The 14,043-nt window shown below is 47.0% G+C and overlaps 1 long non-coding RNA gene and 1 other non-coding gene across 2 annotated transcripts in view; one reads left to right on the plus strand and one right to left on the minus strand.

Moving 5' to 3' along the window:
• LOC123615653 (uncharacterized) overlaps window positions 1–14,043 on the minus strand; it is a 23,652-nt gene continuing 9,609 nt past the window's right edge. Inside the window, exons 3-4 of the long non-coding RNA XR_012499453.1 lie at window positions 13,075–13,223; window positions 1–12,518 (exon numbers count right to left, since the gene is read on the minus strand). This is a non-coding gene — a long non-coding RNA (uncharacterized LOC123615653). The remainder of the gene's footprint in view (window positions 12,519–13,074; window positions 13,224–14,043) is intronic.
• LOC123615676 (U4 spliceosomal RNA) lies at window positions 700–833 on the plus strand. Its single transcript, XR_006723358.1, has one exon. It is a non-coding gene; the product is annotated as a U4 spliceosomal RNA (small nuclear RNA).

Here is a 14,043-nt window from a genome sequence, read left to right on the forward strand (position 1 = left end):
AGGAGTGGGCAGTCAATCACAAGACGAGAGGGTCTACCCCCACCCCCCTACACATGGGACCCATACTGTAGCCCCATGCCAATAGATTAATAACTAATGTTGCCCTGAGCATCACAGTGACCCCAAGAGGCAGACAAAGTGAATATTAGAGAACTCATTAGGTAGATGGGGCAAAGAAGGCATGGGACAGTCACCAATGCCCCAAAGAAAGCCCAGCTTTCTGGTTTTCAGCTCACCACAACCCCCTCCTTCCTGTCCCCTGCTCTCCATTTCATCCATCAAAGAGCTGACACTAATGGAGGTCCCCTCAGTCAGATCCAAACAGCCCTGGATGGTCCGTAACAAATAACTGCTCCAGGATCTCAACAACATAATCCTAGGGAAACAGGAGGAGGGCTCCTGCGGCCTGACGGCCAACATGCCAGAACTTGACTGACCCCACAGCCAGAAACGGGGGACCTGTTGTAGGAGGGGGTTCTGAGGATCCTCAGGCAAAGGGATGGAGATGCTCTTGGGTGATAGTTACATGGCAGCAGTACTAAGCAGTCGCCAGTCCAAACAGTAACAGGAGGTCTGAGGGCCTCCAGGATATCTGTAGGGGAAAAGGGGCTGGAGGGATGTGCTGTGACTGCCAGCATCACCAGTCGGTGTTTGCCAGCTCCGGTGGTCAGGTCGGGAATGAATTAATGATAGGTGTATAGCTTTGTACAGTGGCAGGACCGTAGCCAATGAGGTTATCTGAGGCACGATTATTGCTAATTGAAAACTTTTCCCAACACCCTGCACGACAACTTGAAATTGGCATTGGCAAATTTTGGCAGTCTCTATAGAGACTGAGTTTTTAAAAAATAGATGTATAGAAACAGAATAAAGAGTCCAGAAATAGACCTACACCATATGGTCAGTTGATTTTTGACAAATGTGCCAAAGCAATTCAATGGGGGCGACAACAACCTTTTCAACAAATTGCCATATGTGCCAAAAAAAAAATTCAACTATGGTTTTACACTACATAGAAAAATAAATTCAAAATGGATCATGGAAAAAAATTTTTTTTAATTTTTAAAGCGCAAAAAAAAAAAAAATCAACTATAGGGGGAGGGTATAGGACAGCAGTAGAGCATGTGCTCAGTATGCATGAGGTCCAGGGTTCAATCCCTAGTATCTCCATCAAGAAATAAATAAGCAAGCAAACCTAATTACCTCCCCCCAAAACAAACCAAAACAAAAAAGTGAAAAAAAAAAATCAAAATGGATGATGTACCTAAACATAAGGAGGTAAAACTATAAAATTCTAGAAGAAAACATAGGAGTGACAAAGTTTGGGAAACAGTTCTTAAATATGGTATCAAATGTATAAGCTATAAAAGAAACTAAGCAAGTGAAAAATAAGGTAACTATTAACTACAGGAAAAACAAAACATTTTACAAAATAGGAAATTCAATTCTATTGCATTACAAGGCTCTGCTGTGAACATTTACATGATCAAAAAAATGAAGATCCTGCATATTAACTTAATCAGAAATTGTGATAAAATAATATTGCAGTGTAGGAAGAGTAAAGGCTAAATCCTCATCCAAGTTGCATAGATGTCTAAAATTCAAAAGTGAGTAACAACAGAAGCATATGATTTAAAGAAATGGACATAAATGCTCCAAAAACCTCAGAACAATTTGAAAGGAGCTGCCTCTGGAAAGAGGGAACTTGTGTTAGATGTGCAGGACAAGGATGCTGTTTTTGTCATAAGCCTCTTGGTGCTCTTTTTCTTTTCAACCACTCGCCTGTATTACTTAGACAAAAATAACTTAAATTTAATGCCACACCAGAGGGCCACTGAGATCTAGGTGTGTGGACCTCAGGCCAAGTCCAGCCCTGGTCCAGTAAGCAATCCTGGGAGGTGATCGCAGTGGGCACTGTTCAGATGCTCTGCATGCCGGGGAAGTAAAGCTTTGTCCAGGAGCTGAGAGGCCTGGGCCATTCCATCGCCTAGCTTGACACAGGTCTCAGAGATGCACTCTTGTCTTACTCATGCTTGGCATCACCCCTCTGTCCTTACCACCCTCAGCATTGCCCTCAGTCACAGCACTTCTCACCCTCCTGTCCCCATCTGTCTCCTTGACTGTCTCTTCCAGGGGACAGAGAGCCCCTTCAAAAGCCTGGAAGATGCTCTGTTCATTCTCCTCCTCCCTTCTCCCTCCTCCAGTGCCCAGCCCAGGCCTGGCACACTGCAGACGTTGGCAGCCTGGGTTCATGGACAAAGGTCTTATGAAAGTAAAAGTGCTAGGTGGTGAGTCAGGCCCTGGCAAGTGGTTCCCTCTGACCAGTTTGCCACTCCTCACCTGGCTTGTACAATATGTTCTTATACCTGCTGTGGTGCTGCCACCCAGAGGCCCTGTGGCCACCCCTGTGGAGCCTCTGTCCTCCACTGCCAGTCCTCAGCACTGCATCTGCCCCTGTGGGAACAAATGTCAACGATGCCAATGAAGGGCATGCAGGCTCCTCAGTAAACCCCTTCCCACCAGGAACCCAGCTGACTTCTGGGATGGCGTGAGCACGTGCCAGGCATGGTATGGAGTGCTTTATGTGCACTGGCTTTTTAACCCATTCAGAGGCTGTTGTACTGAGAGGGCATGAAGACTTGGGACATGGGGCAGGTGTGCCAGGCTCCGTCTCCTGCATCATGCCTTGGGCCAAACCCAGGTGTTAACTCACAATCTTAAGTCAGAAACCTGTTCCTCATGGACAGTGACCCAGCATCTCCAGAAAAGGACCCTTGGCCTGGCCTAGTAAGGGATAGTCTGGTCTGTGTGGTCCCCAATAAATAAGCCAAACCATTCTGTCATCCCTGGGGCCCTAGGTCCATGGCAGGGTATGCCTGGACCCCCAAGACCTGGGAGTGGGCGTGGGGAACAGCAAGATGAAGATTGTGATAGGGAGGATGTATACAGACCAGATAATGTAAGATTTAAAGTCAGTTCTGCCTGGACAAGTACCAGACATGGAATTTAATTGATTAATGATGATACTGATTAAAATAGGATCTACTAATTATTGAAGTATTTGTTTAAAATTTAGGTCATCCAAAATGGAGTAATATACTTCACTGCAGTGCGTAACTAAGCACAAAAACAGTATCAATGTTGAATCTGTGAATGGCTTTCCATTTACTATGATGTGCTACTGTAAATATACCTCTTTAATTACTTCTGGTATCTTTGGTGACCTATTTAAATTTGTGTACATTATTGTACATAGAATAAAACATTTTTATGCCAAGTTTGAACAAATAGCTTTTTAACAGATGTAATGATAATTCAGTGCATCAGCTGTGCCAAAGATTCCTCAATGAAAGTATGTAATGGAAAAAAACAAAAAAAGAAAAACAAAAACACAAAGGAGTGAGGCCCTTCAATCCTGGTGCTGACAGCTCAGAGAAAGGCCAACACACACCTTGAAACAGAATTGTAGGGTGGGGGGTATTGAGCAGAAGAGTATCAGGCATCTAACCCAGCCAGTAGGCAGGAGACTGGGGAAGGCTTCCTGGAGGAGGTAAGGACTGACCTGAGTCTTACCAAATGAGTAGACTCTAACTAAAGGGCAGTCCAGGCATAGGGAACAGAATGAGAGAAGGCACAGAGGTAGGGTGTGAAAGAGCATCTGGTGAGAGGGGAGTATTGAAAGGTAAGACTGGAGAGGAGACGCCTGGGGCCAGAGAGGTGAGCTTGTTTGTTGGGATCACTGATTTTATAGGGGAGGAAGCAGGTTAGCTGTGAGATATACGAAAGAAAGCCCAGACAGGAGTGGCCCTCCTAAGGAACAGCCACTTTCTCCTCCTGCAGGAAGGGAGCAGGGCTGGAATTCAAAGCCTAGACTTCTACCCCCTCCCAGCACCCCTTCCATGTCAGCTTCCTGCCTTCTTGTCACTGGGAACCCCAGCCTCTGCCGGACCCTGTTCTCTGCATCCTCTGATGGGCAGCAATACCTGGAAGGCTGTGCAGGGACTCTGCATATCCCTCAGTGTCTGTTGAAATAATCCCAACACAAAATAAGGCTTAATCAATAGCATGAACTCACAACCCAGATCTCTGCAATGGAGAGCAGAGACAGGAAAAGTTCCCTTCTTGCCAGGCCTAAGAAAGCTGCAGCGCCTCTCTCTCCCCTTCACCTCCACCCTGAGTCCTTTCTAGGCTATTGAGGGAGTCTTGGGGGAGGAAACAGAGCAGGGAGAGGGCTGGAGAAGGTCACTGGAGTATGATGGGGCCTCCTTGGTAGAGAGGGTGAGGGAACCTTCTGCCTTTAAATATTTTGAAATAGCAATAAACATAACAAGTACAAAAAACTTTGGCAACACAGAAGACACGTGGTCTCTTCTGGCTTGATGGCCCCATCTCCCAGATCCCAGGCGCAGGAGCCCAGGTTCACATCAGCAGGAGGCTGAGATCAGAGTTTCTGTGGACTTTCCAAGTGTGTTTATTCATATTCCTAAGGGGCCTGCTGAGGTTCCCAGCGACTGCTGAGGAAGGGAAAAAAGCAGCCCCTGACATCCAGAACTGATTTGACATTCACAGCTAGACCTCAGACACTCAGAGCCAGGTCATATTCTTCTCCTGTTGGGCCATAAATGATCACAAAATACCAACCTCAGATAAAATTACTCTGAGATCATGATAAAATAAGACAAAATAAGGCCACTTCATAAGTTTATCTAAGCACAGACAAAAATAAGGTCACAGTGCTGCCACCCATAAAATACCAAACATACCCCTCTTTTGGCTAAAACGAATGACTGCTGTATTTTTAGCAGCTCTTTTGAGATATAATTCACATGACACACAAGTCATCCATTTAAAGTGTACAATTCAATGGCTGTGATTATATTCACAGAGCTGTGCTACCACCACCATAGAAAATTTAGAACATTCCCATTGCCCCAGAAAGGAACCCTGCACCCCTCAGTCATTCCCTCCAAATCCACCCACCCCCCTGTGCCCTAGGAAACCCCTAAAGAGACTTTCTGCCTCTACAGATGTACCTATTCTGGACATTTCATACAAGTAGATCATACAATATGTGGTCCTTTGTGACTGTCTTCTTTCACTTAGTGTAATGTTTCCAAGTTTCATACATGATGTAGAATGTATCAGTAACTCACTTCCTGCAATGAATTTTATATGTCAACTTGCCTGGGGCATGTATGTGTGTTAGGCATAACCACTCCTATTGGCTCCATGGCAGGATGTACTCAGAAGCGTCACTTTCATACCTCTGATCCCAGCAATTCTACTTCTAAGGATGGACTAATTCTACTACTAATTAAATAAACAAATCCTGAAAGAATTTAGCATCATGCTTATAGCAGCATTATTTTAAAAACTAAAAAAAAAAAAAAAAAAAAAAAAATCCAACTATCTAATAGCAGAGAAATGGCTACATTCAGTAAGTACATCTTACAAAAGGTGTGTGGTTGTTGGGATATAAAGAAAAAAAATTCTGGTGGGAGGGTGTAGCTCAAGTGGTAAAGCACATGCCTAACATGCACAAGGTCCTGGGTTCAATCCCCAGTACCTCCTCTAAAAATACATAAACCTAATTACCCCCCTACAAAAAGAAAAGAAAAAAACTCTGAAAGAAAATACAGCAAAAACTTTAGGGTGGTAAGATTACAGGTGATTTTTCACTTTTTCTTTTAAATTATCTACAAATGCAAATATACTGAGTTTTATGTAATACAAATAGCATTTTCTCATTCTGACTTAAAAACAAAATGCTGAAACTACAAAAGTGGGAGTTACATATCCTCACACAAGGAACTGGAAATCTCACACACTGCTGGGAGGAATGGTAATAACCACTCTGGAAAAGAGTTTTTCACTTTTTTAAAATGTTATATGTACACTTACCATAAGATCCAGCCATTCCAGGACTAGGTATTTACACTGTAGGGGACAACTATTCTTGGTAGTCTTATAGGTAACAGCCCCAAACTGGAAACAACCCACAGGTCTACCAGCAGACAAACAGATAATCAGATTGTGGTACATCCATACAATGGAATACTATTCAGCAAAAAATAAATAAACTATTAGGGTGAGGAGGGAAAAATCAGGAGTTGAGGATTAACAGACACTCATTACTATATATAAAATAGATAAACAACAGGGACCTACTGTATAGCACAGGGAAATATATTCAATTTCTTGTGATAACATATAATGGAAAAGAATCTGAAAAGAATATACATGTATGTATATGTTTAACTGAATCACTTTGCTGTACACCTGAAACTATCATTGTAAATAACTACTTCAATAAAAAATTTAAAAAAATATATATATAAACTATTGACATACAACAACATAGATGAATCTCAAAGTAATTATGCTGGATGAAAGAAGCCAAACAAAAAGAGAGGACATACTGAAGGATTACACTTACAAAACTCTAGAAAATGCAAGCTAATCAACAGTGACAGAAAGCATATCATTGGTTCCTTGGGAATTGGGAATGGGGAAAGGACAAGGGGTAATTACAAAGGGCCATGGGGACCTTCAGGGTTGATGGATACATATGGTCACTATCATGATTGTGGTGCTAGTTTTGTGATGTGTACACATCAAAACTTATTGAATCACACACTTCAAATATGGGGTTTATTGTACATAAGTTTGACCTGAATAAAGTTGTTTTGAAAAAAATCCCCATTTGATCTGATTACCAGCCATAGGTCATTGCTTTTATCAGCATTTTTTAATATGGTAGAGTCATATCATGGATAAATTCAACCGAGGATTTACAAACAAAAAATAAAAGAGAAGCGAGGGGAGGGTATAGCTCAGTGGTAGAGGGCATGCCTACATGCAAAAGGCCCTGGGTTCAATTTCCAGTACTTTTGTTTAAATAAATAAATAAATAAATAAATAAATAAATAAATAAATAAATAAAGCAAGCAAGCAAGCAAGCAAGCAAGCAAAATTACCCCTCCCCCCATAAAAAGAAGTTTAAGAAAATAAATAAAAGAGGAGAACGCATTTCAACAGGTGCGGAGGTAGCTCACCCCTTTCCAGTCCAGGGCTGAGCCTGAGGCCGGAGGTAGGACTCTGTTGGGCCCTCAGCCCCTCAGCCAGGCTCAGCTCCTGGCTGCCTCTTCAAAGTGTAGGTATTTCTCCAAGCTTGAGGGCAGTCTGAGATATTTTTTAAATAACGTTTGCTATTTGTACTGAGTGTAGAACTTAACCTTCGTGAAGAAGCATGATATAGCCTTCGTAGAAAAGTAAAATCCATTTCAAACTTTGAAGCAAAGCTGCAGCAACAGTGATAGCTCTACTGACACTTTCATTGTTCCCTCTTTTCAGTTTCAGGAAGAGATTATTAGCCATGGTTTCCCGTTAAACTGGAAACACCCAGAGGCTGCACATGGAAAGTGAGTAACTGGCCTGGGAAGGCAGGGAGGACAGTGGAGTGACTAAGACTTCAGACAGACCAGTCTGAATGCAGTTTCTGCCACAACTAGCTGGATGGCTTCAGGCAAGTCACTGAACCTTTCTGAGCCTTGAATTTCTCATGTATAAAATGGGGTGATACCACCCACACAGCAGGGTTGTAAGAGTTAAAAAAACAAAAACAAAAACAGTGACATTGGTAATACAAGGCCAGTGCAGCCCAGTTAAAGGACTCCAGCTGTTTGCAGTCAGGTGCTAGAAAATGTGAAAGCAGAGTTTTGCTTCCAAGTTTCTGTTAAGAGGGCTGGAGAAATCTGAAGTTAAAGAGCTTTTTTTTTTTTTTTTTTTTTAAGATCAAAGGACTGAAGGAGTGAAGGAAAATTTCTTCTTCCAGGCCCCCTATTCCTTGAGCTCCCTGCCCCTGCCCCCAGTGCAGACCAGGCTCCTGGGGGCAATAATCTGCTCCTGGCCTCTGGTGCTGGCCCTGGCCCACACCCCCATGAATATGAGGGATCTTTAGGGGAACCCGGTGCTTCTGGTCTGCTTCCAGCTTCAGTGGGGTAGCCTCAGTGATTATGCTGTCCAGATGGTACAACACAACTGGGCTGGGCATTAGAGCACTGCCTCAGGGAGCTTGTGTATGACTTACCCCAATTGCAGCAGGGAAGCAGCAAAGCCTAGGAGCCCAGGAGCAGGGGGAGGAATGGAAGCTGAGGCAAGGGCCATCTCTAACCCTGCTGGTTAGCATAAGTCTACACATCATAGCCCTAGGTTTGGATTATTTGTTTCAATACAGCTAGGAATTTTCCAGAGCCCTCTTAAAAAAAATATTTTCGCGGGGGAGGTAACTAGGCTTATTTATCTATTCGTTCTCTTATTTATTTTTTCTTTTTTATTTAATGGAAGTACTGGGTATTGAACCCAGGACCTCGTGCAAGCTAAGCCTGCGCTCTACCACTGCGCTATATCCTCCTCCCCCACCTTACTTCTTTAAACCTGCTAATTAAGTGTTCTGGCATCTTCTCTGAATTTTTAATTTCCCTTCCAGAGTACTATTTTGTTGATAGCTTGTTCTCTCAAGTGGTATTGCATTTAGTAATATTTTTTGCTGTTGTGATTTTTTTTGTTGTCGTTATTTCAAATCTTACTACTCAAATTTGTCTCCCTTTCCAGGTTAGGGGACGGTGAGTAAATGTTCCAAAGCTACCATTTTGTGTATTATGGGCAACCAAGAAAGGAGCATGTGTTTGGAGGCGGAATCCCAGAGTTCACGGGTGTAGAGAGGCGTTCAGGAACCTAGCTCCCCAATCCTGCTTTCAGCACAAGAGGGCCACTTGCAAATGATTTCTTTTGAAAACCAATGCTTCAAAACCGAGACTGAAGTTAAGATTAAAATACTAATGAATTTTAGCGACGGAGCCAATAGAGAGTGAGAGCCTCGGAAGGGCCTCTGAGGCGCCAGATTGAGGCCGATTTAAAAGGCGGACTTGACGAGACTTAGACCCCGCAGTGGTGGGGAGTGAGGGGAAGCCCCCCTCCCGGGGGGACCCCACCTCCACCCCCTACCCCTACCCTGCTTCCCACCCGGCTCCCCGCACTCACTGAGCACCTGGAGGCGGGGCGGTACATTTGGGCTCCGAGTACCTGGTGCAGAAGTTTGTACTCAGGTTATGTCCGATGGTCTGGCTCCACGCCAGGCCCCTCCCACCGCCCCTCCCCCGCCTTGCTCCCCAGTTCCAAACCAGAGCCAATCAGCGCCCAGTGACTTTGGGCAGGGAAACCAATCGATTGGTCCTGCCTTGCATTCAAGACTGCAAGTAGAGCGTCGTGCCCTCGATCGGTGGCCGGTACTGGGCCCCAGGCAGGGACCGTGCTAAGTTCGAGGACCTTGCTCGGTGGTTGCCTCTTGGGCGGCTGGGAGGTCGAGGTTCCTTCGTGTGGGAGGAAATTGTACTTGAACAGTTTAGGCCCGAAAAGAGCACTATCCCAGGCCCTGCCCCTACCTCGCGGTGTGACTTGGGGGTGGGTCATGCATTCTCTCTGTGGCTGTTACTCCACCTATAAAATGAATGAGTGGGATAAAAACGGTCTCTACAGTCTCTCGTTTATCCTGACCTTGCAAACCCAGGATCGGCACCGGTGTGTGTGCGGTGATGTCAGTGGTCGGGGACCACTGAAGATTTTTCAGCAATAACACTCACTACAGCCAGGTTTCCCCCAGTTCAGTTTTCTGAGGGTGGAAAGTGATTTTCCCAATTCGTTCATGTCTTAAAAAAAAAAAACAAAACTCTGACGTTGGCCTTCACCTACATTGCTGTGTGACTTGGGACAAATTACAGCCCCATCTTTGGGCCTGTAGCCCTATCTGTAAAATAAATTCAGAAGGCCCGAGATCCTAAGGTCCTCCCCGCCACATCATTTTCATAACATTGCCAATACATCCTACAACTGAATAAACCCAGATCCTGGCAAGCTGCCAGGTCAGAGGGCAGTCATTTGATGGAGACACTTCCCGGGTAATTCTGAGCCATTGGCCAGTAGGAGCTCACCTTTCCTCAGTCTGCCACCCACGCTGAGTGAATTAAGACAAATCTCCTTCATTGACAAATATTTGTGCAACTCCTACTGTGTACTAATGTGTAATACTGCTGTGGGAGAAGGCAGCTTGGTTCCTGACCTGAAGAAGCTCAGGGCCTCGGGGTTGAGAGAGACTGACCAGGGTGGAGAAGAGAGATCTGCAGAGTGACATCTACCACAAAATCCTGGAGCCTGGGAGGAGGGCCTCGCATTTGCTGCCCGGATTGAGGTGTTGGAACTAGGACATTTCAGGCCAAAGGGGTTGTACAAATCTCACTGGGGTGTTCAGGGTGGGTGGAATCAGAAATTCGAGGAGGCTGAAATAGCAAGAAGGTGAAACCCTGGAGCTGCCTGTTAAATGGACGCAGGCAGAGATGAGTTGGACAGCGGGGTGTGACAGGTGCCTTGAAAGCGAGTTCAGGATGTGGGGCATTGTGTCTAGATAGAATCATGCTTAGTGGGAGCCCTGGGTTTCATTCTAGCCCTGGGATGAGGAGGGGGAACCTGTCAGGGTTCCTGAGCCACCTGCGCTCGCCCTCCCAGAGCCATAAGTTGCAGCTCACACGAAGTGACTCCGCCTCCACTTTTGTCCGCTCAGACCCGGGGCTGCACTCTGACAAGGATGTCCCATGACCCACCCCTGAAGGCGCTGAGGACGATGCGGCTGCAGGGAGGCCCTGGCTGGGAGAAGACTCTGCTCCCTGGAGGTGTAATCTGAACCCTACAAAGGGCCATTTACACGGTTCCCAGAAGTCCGTAACTTCTTTCAAGGTCACCAGGTTAGCACAGCCCATCGCTCTGCCTCTTTCCCCTGAAACAGCACTTCCACACCTCTATTTCCCTTCAAGAGATGCCCTTATCTTTCCTTTTAATCTGAGGCGGGAGGTTAAGGTTGCATGCCTGGGCCTGCGAGGGCCCAAGGATCCATCGCGTTGAGCACCAGAGTTCCAAGCGCTAAAATTCCGGACGGGAAGGAGGCCAAAGGGGCATAACCAGAAGTTGGCCTTTAGCCGCGGGCTCCACGGTCCTGGAACACGATCCTCCCCAGACTAGCTCGGCTCCGGTTCCCTCCTTCTTTCTCTCCGCCTCATCTCAGACCTCCAACTCTGCCCCGACCCTCTGAGCACAAGCCCCACACAGCCTCTGGGGCTTGAGGCCTGGGTCCAGGAGTTCGGCCCTGCCTGGACCTTCCCTCTGCCTGGCTTCCTACACTAAAACTCGCGGTAGGGGAGTGGGGCTCTCACTGCCCCTACGGGGCTTAAATTTGCACCTCGAGGTGCTGTCCATGCCGTGGTGCTGAAGCTCCCCACGGCCTCCACCCCTACCAGAAGCCACGTCCCCTGCTGTAGTCTCTGCTCAGGATCCGACCTGAATTCCAAGCAGTGTATACACTGGTCCAATAACCAGCATGGACCATTGTCTACCTCAACAGTTTTGCTGGTTTGAACTAGAGGCACGCAGGAACTCCAAATTTGCCTGAGGAGGCTCAGAGAATGTCCATGACCTGACCAGATCCAGGGACTACGGGAGGGATGGGCAAAACTCGAATCCCATGCTCTGTCCCGGCGCTGGTAGGAACTCATACACTATGGACATAGGCCTTGCGCACTCCAGACCTGTCCTGATAATTGTGTGGGGAGACAGGGAAGGTTTTCCTCTGTTTCCAGGGACTCAACTTCCTTACAGGCATCCAAGCTGCGCAGACCCTACTATCTGCGAGGCAGGAAAAAAAAAAATCTCCCTCCCCTGCACCTTTCACACAGTGAATATACCCTCCTCTAACTCTGGGTGACCCCCAGCTCGTGTCGGCGTCCCCATCCGTGCCTCCCAAAGTCTGGGCAAGGAGGAAGGTGCCAGCTGTTCCCAAAGTAGAGTGCTGTAACTTCCGGTCCTTTGCCTTTGAGGGTGTAGATGAAGAGGTTGCCCAAAGAGTAGTGCGTGATCGCAATAGTGGTAATGCTGGAAAGCATGAAGAAGATACAGCTCCTTGGTGATGGGACTAGTTCAGAAAAAAGGAAGAAGGCACAACGAACAGCCAGGATGCCTCGCTTGTGCGCTCAACCCAGGCCTGGGAGGGCCCTGCTGCACCTCGGCTTCCACGGTGTCCCTGCAAGGTCTTCCAGCGCGGCAGCGCAGTCTTCTTGCACCTTCTGATCATCAGCCCGGGGCGCAGTGTGAAACCAGAGAGTGCAGGCGGAAGTCTGCAGAGCAGGGTGGCAGGTGCCATCCAGCACGTTCCAGGCGAGCTGAGCCTGTGGCAAGCGCCCAGCACTGCCAGCAAGGCTGCCGGCGGAGGCTGACCCAGGTGGCGGGCGCTGGGGCTGAAAGTGGCACGCGCCGCGGAGCCAGCTGTCAGGCAGCGCTGTACGGAGCCGGCGGCGCTGTGGAGGTCGAGGCGCCGACCCGCACCTCCAACTGCCGGCTGCAGGAGACGCCTTCGAGGACACCGGCGGCGGCAGCGCGGAGCTGTGGATTTCGAGCAAGCGAGTGTGGAATGTTTCCTGTGAGAAAAGAGGATCCAAGCTAGCGGAAGACTCCACAAGGGGCTGCTGGTCCACAGGTTCTCAGAGGCCCCCAGCTGATTGCCCAGCTGCTTCCCGGCCAGCCCTGGGAGGGTGAAGATTCAGCGAGAAGACGGCACATCACCTCCCCCGGGTACAAAATGAAAATGCAGAACCCCTTGCTCAAAAATGAAGATTTTCGAGATGCCGACAGCAGAACATTCAACCAAGCACAGCCCGCTGTGCAACTATACAAACTCCCACTACCTTGAAGCCAGCCCTGCCTCTACTGCATGGGTCACATTAAACTTTACCCTTCAAGGTTAACTTTGGGTAAAGTTACTTACTAGAGCAGAACCGCTGCCCTCTCTTCATTCTTTGCCATAATAAGGGAGGAGGCAGGGCAGACTGAGCTGACCACCCCACAGGTACCCATGTGTAGCCCTTATCAGAGGTGGCACGTGAGCTATCTATGCAGCCTTGTTAAATCTCAGCTCCTATCTGCAGCCCTGACACCTTCATCCTTCCCCAGGGCATGGGGGAGCCAGAGTCATACCTGAAGGAAGTGGCTAGGGTGGGGTCTTTAGGGGACTTGCTGACATTCTCAGTTTCTTGTCTCAGTTTCCCCTCTGATATGTAGGCATAGGTCAGATGTTAAATGAGCTTGCACGTGGTAGTAGTATCCTGGAAGTCTCCTGAAGGGGGCTGTTAAATACAAGGCAACAGGTCCCAAATAGTCACTTAGGCTAAGCTACTTACTGTCCAATTGAGACTTAACTTAATTGTAGTTCCAGCTCTCCCCCAAACAAAATCTTAAATCAATCAGGAATCTCCCAACCAGCACGAGTTTGGTAATCTGCCTCATTCTGAATGACCCCTGCCATTCCCCAATGGAAAGTCCTTGCCATAAGCAATCCCCCCCTTTGTCTAGTATAAATTCCTTGTTCCCTCTCTCTCTGCCTGTACAAGTCTTTCCTTTTGTACAGCACCTCAGAGCCGCTTTCTGTCTGCGAGATTGGATGCTGCCCAATTCATGAATCATTGAATAAAGCCAGAGAGATCTTTAAAATTTATTCAATTGGATTTGTTTTTTTTAACAGAGCTAAAGGTCTGGGTATAAAGAATTGTTTTTCAACTCTCTTAATGCTATTTTATTGTCACTAAATGACATGCTCCCCTAAACTGAAAAAGAAACACAAGACTAATCTACAGCGAGGGAGAACTTCGAAACTGTAAAAAGCCCAGAGCAGTTGGAAGATAAGGGACAGCAGAGGGCGCTGTTGTTGTGCAAACACACCCATAGGAGCAGGCCCCCACCGCACCCCACCCAGGCATGGATTTTTTTCTTACACATCTCTACACCACAAATCTACACAGAGATACCCTCCTTACCCCCTTAACCCTATCCACCTCATAGTCTCTATCTTACAAGTACTTCAGAGGTCAGATTAGAATTCCTGACTCAGAGTCTAACTGGCCTCTGGGGGTCTCTTGGACCCTTATCCCACCTCCAAACTATTTTCAT

The sequence above is a fragment of the Camelus bactrianus genome, chromosome 16 (genome assembly GCF_048773025.1).
Source record: "Camelus bactrianus isolate YW-2024 breed Bactrian camel chromosome 16, ASM4877302v1, whole genome shotgun sequence".
Taxonomy (NCBI): domain Eukaryota; kingdom Metazoa; phylum Chordata; class Mammalia; order Artiodactyla; family Camelidae; genus Camelus; species Camelus bactrianus.